Source organism: Lacerta agilis, chromosome Z (genome assembly GCF_009819535.1).
Source record: "Lacerta agilis isolate rLacAgi1 chromosome Z, rLacAgi1.pri, whole genome shotgun sequence".
Classification (NCBI taxonomy): Eukaryota; Metazoa; Chordata; class Lepidosauria; order Squamata; family Lacertidae; genus Lacerta; species Lacerta agilis.
This window is the reverse complement of record NC_046331.1, coordinates 13,478,297-13,486,979: the sequence shown is the minus strand read 5'-3', so window position 1 is coordinate 13,486,979 and position 8,683 is coordinate 13,478,297.

Below are 8,683 nucleotides of genomic sequence, written 5' to 3'. Positions count from 1 at the left end.
CCAAAGCAAACCAATTAGCTTATATCAAAGCAAGTTAATATAAACATATGAGCTCATTGCTATAACTACCAATTAATTGTGGGGTCATCTTGACTACCAAATTGGCGTTTGCAGAGCTTCCAGAACAGTTCACTTTGGGTTCAACATACTCTCCTCATAGTTAGACTTCTCCCATTGGCCTCAGTGTGTAGAACCAAACAAATTAAAATGTCATGGAAGGCCTGGAAACATCATGGTGGACTAATTGTTATTCACTGCAAGAATGAGCTCGCATACATTTATCCACTTGCTTTGATTTATGCTTATTGGTTTGCTTTGATGCTATGCTTATCTCTTGGCTTGGGACGCTTGGCTAGGAAGGGGAGTTATCAGTTCAGCTTGGAGGCCTGCTACCTAGGTCTTCACAGACAGGTGGGCTTAATTGGCCAACTAGCATACAATGTTTTCTGCGTAATGCTTGCCTCGGTGCAGACAGTCATGATGAACGCTTGATCTTTCGTTTCTTGCCCTGAGTCAAGGCAGCAAGACTGCAGGCTTTTGTAATTTTGCCCTTTCTTATAATAAAGCACTGTGACTTGACCAGGCTGTGTTTCAGCATCCTTTAGCATCAAACCACTCGTACAGAAGAAGAAGAAGAGTTTGGATTTGATATCCCGCTTTACCACTACCCTAAGGAGTCTCAAAGTGGCTAACATTCTCCTTTCCCTTCCTCCCCCACAACAAACACTCTGTGAGGTGAGTGGGGCTGAGAGACTTCAGAGAAGTGTGACTAGCCCAAGGTCACCCAGCAGCTGCAAGTGGAAGAGCGGAGACGCGAACCCAGTTCACCAGATTACAAGTCTACCGCTCTTAACCACTACACCACACTGGCTCTCACAGGGCCTCCTTTGGACCTGTGGATCAGGACACTCACCCTACATAGCCAATGGTCAGGGGATGATAGAAATTGTAGTCAGAACATCTTGCAAGGCATCAAATTGCCTTACGTTTCTGTTGCATTTGAATTGTGGCCCCCACCCTAGTAAGCCAGCATAGTGCTCTTCGATCTTGGGTTCCACAGATACTGCCTGGATTCTCATCAGCCCTGACTGTTGGCCATGTCTGCTGGGGCTGATGGGAGTCCAGCAACATCAGGGGACCCAAGAGTAAAGATACAGCATCTTCACTGTGTTATAAGAATGTTAAGATCATATATATATATATATATATATATATATATATATATATATATATGTAGCAAATGTTCATAAATGTACCAAGCAAGCACATACATAAATGTATAGATAGACCATATGTCTGAGACCCACAGAAAAAGTCCTGAAACCATTTGTCTCTTCCATATTGACCTCAAATATTTCTCTGCAAGGTCGAAGGAAATGGGGAGCCTCCCATTGTCTCTTTGCTCACAAATCCTGTTTCAAGGGCACAGTTAAAATATGAATAGGGTGAGCCTGTGACCTGTGACCTGGATTCAGGAAAACAAAAGAGTGGCCAGGATGCCCAGGTAATCCAATGAAGTAACCTAGCAGACAGGAGAGAAAAACAATGCACTCAGATTTCTGTTGTAGTTTGCCCGCCCCTTCTCTGATGTACGTATGATGTATTAGAGGTGGTCTTGGGCTACAGGGTGGGCAATTTCAAAGTCTGTATAAGGGCTTGCACACCTTTGTCCCGGGTCGTCGTCCTCTCTCCTGTGTGTGTGGGGAGCACCCTGTTGCAAAGGCTTTAATAAAGATGAGGCTTATAGCCGCTTTGCTTTTGTATATCCTGGTCTGGTCTCTGTTCATTTCCTGACCGGTTTGAGCCTTAAAAGGTATGCTTTCTCCAAAGGTCCAGTCTTCCTTAAGAAGCTGGACCCCTTGAAGGGACCCCTCAATATTCTTGTTTCAGTTGTATATTTAAAGCACTATGCTATCACTTTAAATAGTCACAGCTTCCCCAAAAAGATTTATGGGAGCTATAGTTTGTTAGGGGTGCTGAGAGTTGTTAGGAGGTTCCTGTTCCACTCACAGAGCTGCAACTTACAGAGGTTTAACAACTCCACTTCATAAGGAACTGTGGCAACAGTTGTGAGTTAAATACTTCATTCCCCTTTTAAATCTTTGCATTTTAAAATATTGCTGAGCTGGCCTTGAAAATAAGGCTGGCACCCTTACTGAAAGGAAATTGAACTGATAAGACTTCTTAGTAAATGTTTATGATGCTGCAGTAATTAAGGTACACTTCACATGTGCAGCATGTTTTAATGGAAACTTGTTTTGGCTTGTATAAGAGTTGTGGGGTGATAAATTCAATTGGAAATTGGAAAATTTCACCAGAAATTCAATGACTTCCACCCCACCATCAACCTAACAATGAACCAATCTATACAAGAAATACATTTTTTGGACACTTCTATAAAAATACAGGATGGGTGCATAGACACCACCTTATACCGTAAACCAACTGACCGACAAACATATCTACATGCTTCTAGCTACCATCCCAAACATACCAAACAATCCATTGTATATAGCCAGGCCCTACGTTATAGCTGCACCTGTTCCAACTCTACAGAGAGAGACTCTCACCTAAGAGATCTAGAGCAGTGTTTTTCAACCACTGTTCCGCGGCACACTAGTGTGCCGCGAGATGTTGTCTGGTGTGCCGTGGGAAAAATTGTGTTTATTTGATTCCTATTCAAGAGAATTACTTTATATATAGTCAATATAGGCACAGAGTTAAATTTTTTAACATTTTCTAATGGTGGTGTGCCTCGTGATTTTTTTCATAAAACAAGTGTGCCCTTGCCCAAAAAAGGTTGAAAAACACTGATCTAGAGCAAACCTTTTTAGAACTAAAATACCCGCCGGATGAAGTTAAACAACAGATCAACAGAGCCAGACTGATACCCAGAGAGAACTTGCTGCAAGACAGACCCAAAAAAGAAAATAGCAGAACACCACTAGTAATCACATACAGCTCCCAAGTTAAAACAGTACAACACATCGTCAGGGATCTACAACCTCTCCTAGACAATGACAGTTCTCTTTCTCAAGCTCTGGGAGGAAGACCCTTCATCCCCTACAGACAGCCACCCAATCTTAAACAACTCCTCACCCACAATAATACTACAACCAGACTTAACACGGACACTGGCACCAGAGCCTGCAATAAACCCAGATGCCAACTTTGCTGCCACATACACCCGGACAACACTGGTTGGACAGTGTTCTCGAAGCGACTAGCATGAGTTTGGCCAAACTGTGGGAGGCAGTGAAAGATAGGCGTGCCTGGCGTGCTCTGGTCCATGGGGTCACAAAGAGTCGGACACGACTGAACAACTGAACAACAACAACACCCGGACAACACCATTACTGGCCCCAACAACATCAAACATACCATCTCAGGACTATTTAATTGCTCATCGTCTAACATTGTGTATGCCATCAAATGCCAACAGTGCCCTTTAGCTCTCTATATTGGACAAACATGCCAAACCCTACGCCAAAGGATAAATGGACATAAATCTGACATCAGGAACCACAAGACAGGGAAACCAGTAGGAGAACACTTCAATCTCCCAGGACATTCCATACAAGATCTCAAAGTAGCTGTCTTATTAAGAAGGAATTTCAGAAATAGACTGGAAAGAGAAGTTGCTGAATTGCAGCTCATTACCAAACTTAATACCATGGAGAGACCTGGTCTGAATAGAGACATTGGATTCTTATCTCATTATACATGACAAAGCTATTTTTAACCTTCTCACCCCTTGCTTTTTCCTGTAAGACCAATTGCAGTCGTTAACAGTCGTCAACAGGTTTACCACAACTATAAGTCTATCACCCATTCCCACCACCCTTCTGAGTATTACCCCTCCCCACCCTCTCACTATATATAAGGGCCTGGTGACTTCTGTTTCAGTGTATCTGAAGAAGTGTGCATGCACACGAAAGCTCATACCAAGAACAAACTTAGTTGGTCTCTAAGGTGCTACTGGAAGGAATTGTTTTCTTTTTTATTTTGTTTTGACTATGGCAAACCAACACGGCTACCTACCTGTAACTGGGGTGATAATATGTATGGGAAAGGTCTAATCAGCAGGGAAACTGTTCTCAGAGGAAATAGCCATTGTTGTCACTTGTGCTAGTATTCTGATGTTGGAAATTAATCCAAGATGTCAAAATGGCACAACAAGGTGGGCCAGTGCTATGCACCAGCAGTGTGAGAAAGCAATGATAATTAATCAGGTGGTGATTTGTCTTTATCAAATAATGGGTTTTTGTGGTGCAAAGTGTTTGTACTGGGGGCAGTCCTGAGTGTGGCATGCCTATGTATTATCCTAATGCAACCTTAATTGCTAAACAGAATCAATGCCTCTTCCACGCACATCAAGTTAAAGGAGACTTTTCTATGTAAATGATCTGTTCATTTCCTGGATATGAATATTTACGCTCTGTCTACCAAACGCAGGCATTTCATTTCCACCTGATGAAAATAAACTGCTCTGGTATGGCCAGCAGCTACTGGACCTTGCATTTTTTGCTTGCTACTTCGTTTTTGTGAGGGTGGGGCTATTCCAGGGCATAGGGAAGTAGAAAAGCGCATCACAGGAGAGAAAAAGATGACAAATTTGTCTACTGCATTCGTACCTTAATTCCTCACACACACACACCCTGCATACACATTCAGTTTAAACAATTATTATATATAAATAAAATACCTTAAAATTCTTACAACAGTTTATTCTAAGATGAAAAAGGAAGAGAGTATCTCCTTTCTTCAAAATAGCAGTTGATTGCCCAGACTGCTGCCAAGTGATTCTTCAGCCTAACTACTGCTTGGATTCTCCCTCTCCCCCCTCCCCCCGTTCCATTCTGTGACTCCTAGAGGCAATTTTGCAGAGAGATAAAAGTTTTCTCACAGGCCACACTAAGTTCAGTTGGGGAGGCAACGGGAGAGCTCTAGTACTTCCTTTTGGAGGGAGAGGGAGGGGTAGGGTCTTTTGTATACTTTATGTTTGAATTTCTTCACTAATGTTTTATTCTGGATTGTTTTATTTCACATTTTAATGTGTGGTAAACCACTTTGAGATTTCTTCTTAAAAATATTAAGTGGTATGGAAATGAAATGAATAGTAATTGTAGTTCTGTAAGGGGAACAGGGGCCTCTTAACAACTCTCAGCACCTTTAACAAACTACATCTCCCATAATTCTTGGCTGGAAGCCATGTTTGTTTAAAGTGGTAGCATAACGCTTTTAATGTATGGGGTGAATGTGGCCTTCCTCTCCGTTCTGGCTGTTATGGGGGTGTGTGAGTATGTGTGTGTGTGTTTAGAGCATTCTAGACTTTTAGCTTCAAAAAACTTGGGCTATATTCTTGATCATCATAGCTCCCCCTTACTGGGTTTAAGTAAAATCTATGACTGCTTGTTCTCACAAATGGTAGAATGAAGTGACCCATAACTGTTGAGACCTGCAGTTAGTTCACCTGGTGATTGGTCAGTTTCTCCTCTAACTGTTCCAGGTTCCGTAGTTGCAAAGCAACTCCCCATAGTGACACTTTTGCCAAATAAATACATAACGACATACATACATACATACATACATACATAGATACACAACACATCTCGGCAGCTTTTGTCCAGATCTCCCCCCACCACACTTTTTAAAAGAACAACCTTTAATCTCCAAAGAACCTTGTTGTTGTTTTTAATGTAACTAATCTAATTTAAAAGTTGTGTCAAGATAGTTCTAATAATGAATGCAAAGTTGCATTTGTATACTATTTTTTATTTTAAATGTTCTACTTTTCATTTTAAAATTATTTTTACTCCATTTATTCATTGCACACATTTTTCTACGAGGAGCTCAAAGTGGCGTACATGGTCCACACCTCATTTAATCCCCATAACAGCCCTGTGAGGTAGGTCAGGCTGAGAGGAAGTGACTGGCCCAAGGTTAGCAGGAGAGCTTCATAGCCAAGTGAGGATTCAAATCCTGGTCTCTCCCAGGCCCAGCACTCCAACCACTTAATTGAGCTTTTCCTGAACAACTGTGCATGTTGTTTCCTTTCTTGAGCACTAGAGCTTGAATAGCTGTTTATGTTTTGATTATGATTTGCCCAGAACAGAGGTGCTAATTCTCCAGATTATTGATGGGCCCCTATGCGATGTTGTGCGACATCCTGACGTCGCATGTATGACATCGCAAGGAACCAGGGGGGTGGAGCTGAACACCCTCTGAACATTGAGGTGGCCTGGCTCCCTCAAAAAATACATGGGGGGGGGGGACTGCCTTGGCCTCTAGGAGTTGGTACCTATGGCCCTGAAAGTTCATGGCAGACTTTACAGTGCATAAACTGCCACATGCTCCTAAGTGCAAAGTTGCCCTGGGACTTCACGACTGCTGGCCCATCTTATCAGCCAGAGGGTTTTACAATTTGATATGCGTGTGTGTGCTTTCTTGCACTCGGTTGTTTAGCAACCCCTTGCACTGGTGTGGTGTTGCTGCGCCCTACCCTGCTGTTGGCTATTGTTTTATAAACACAGTTAGCGTCCCCTGTTGCCGCGACAACCAGCCTCACCATTCCCCAGAGAGGAGAAGGAGAGAGTGTATGTGTACCTTTGGTCCTTCAGGATTTCTTTTCTTTCTTTTCAAGGCCTTGACGTAACCCAGAGGTTCGTCTCTCTACTCAACTTGCCTCTGCATTCATTCTCTCCCCTCCAACGTGGTGTAGCCCAAAAGGAGCCAGGAGCCACCGCAAGATCCCTCTTGTTCCAGAGCAGCGGTGGGCATCTCAAGTGTGGCACCGGTGGGTAGCCATGGCAGCAGCCATCCCTGAGCAGAAGACTGCCAAGAAGGTGCACCTGCCCCGGCGCCACAGTGTCAGCCAGATCTGTCCCCCACCACGGAGGCCAATGACTTTGGCAGAGTTGCACCCAGGCTGTGAGAACGAGCGGCTAGGAGTGGCCCGTGAGAGCATGCTCCAGAACCATCTCATTGCTAAGGTGAGGAGGCTATGCCGCGGGACTGGAGGGAGGGAGGTCCCCAGGCCGCTTTCGGGGACCTCTTGGGATTTGTGTACTGTATGTGGCATTTTCACAAGTTGATGGGACTGTCAGCAAAGTGACCACTGACAGCCTTCGCACCCCCACCCCAGCTGCTTTGGGACATAGAGAGTCAGAGCATTGGTCCATCAGGCTCAGTGCTGTCTACACTGACTGGCAGAAGCTTTCAAGGGTTTTATGGAGTAACTTTCCCCAGCTCTACCTGGAGGCACCAGGGACTGCCACTGAGCTGTAGCACTAAAAACAAAGCAAGTTTCCAGTCATCATTGTGTTTTAAAGGCTGATTAAAATAGGAACACAGGGAGCTGCCATAAAACTAAGTCAGACCCACTGGCTCATCTGGTTCAGTATTGTCCACACTGACTAGCAGCAGCTCTTCAGGGTTTTGGACAGGGGCCTTACCAGACCCTAGCAAGTTGAACTTGGGACTTCCTGACAGCAAAGCAGATGTTCTACTACTGAGCTACAGATCTTTCCCCTCCATTGGGCCTGGCTGTAGCAGTAGCCATTTTCTGTTTTGCTCTCTGGCAACCATGGCAACCTGTTTTCATATTAAATTATGCCAATCTGTAATCTACAGTAATAAACTGTAGAAAAAGTTAAGATTGACACATACCTATTCACAGCTTCTTACTGAGGGAATTTTACTTTCCTACAGTGATACGGAGCAGCAGAAGTTCAAAATGGCAGCTTTCACACCCAGCTTCATGGTGTAGGGGCTTACATGGAAGCCACATGGTGGTTGTCTTGGGAGGGTGCGAGGTCCCCAGCAGCTGCCTGGGGTAGGCAGATAGATTGATAAGGACTGCCCCTTAAATTGTAGATGCCAAGCACGTTTACATACATGCTGTCCAGTATCATTTGTTTAGATCTGACCTTCTCATTAGATGAATATTTATTTATTTATGCATGCATGCATGTATGTATGTATGTATTTTCCTGTCTTCTCACTGCACTGGATTGGAATAATAATTTTAAGGTGCTTCAAGGCTGCCTTACAGGGAACATACATTTTGCCACCAATTTTCTTTTATATGTTAGAAAAGGAACATCAATAAATGCTTTTATTTGTTTGTTTGTTTGTTTATATTAAATAAATATCTATACTGCCCATCATCCAAGGATCACAGGGAGTTTACAATACAAAAACACAAAAATACATAACATAGTAACAAACAAAAACAATACCCTGCCCCATATACAGTTTCATTAGCCAAAGGCCTGGATGAAGATGAATGTTTTTGCCTGGTGCCCAGAGATATGTAATGAAGGCACTGGACAAGCCTCCCTGGGGAGACCATCCCACAAACAGGAAGCCACCACAGAAAAGTCTCCCTCTCCTGTTGCCACCCTTCAGAGATGAGAGCAGGGTCTGGGATGGTTGTTAGCAAATGGCAGACATCAGGATTTGCTCGCTAATAAGATAAACTCTATGGTCAGAATGGAAGGTCAGTATGGTCAGTATGGAAGGGAATGCAGGTTGACTACTTTTAGTAAACAGCAAAGTTCCAGTGGCCTTGAATATTGATGATTACACAGAAGAACTGCAACTGCCTGCAGGTGCCATATTAAACACTAGAGGGAAGCACGTGATCCTGTAATATTTTAAGGATGAGCTGAGATTCTGTTTC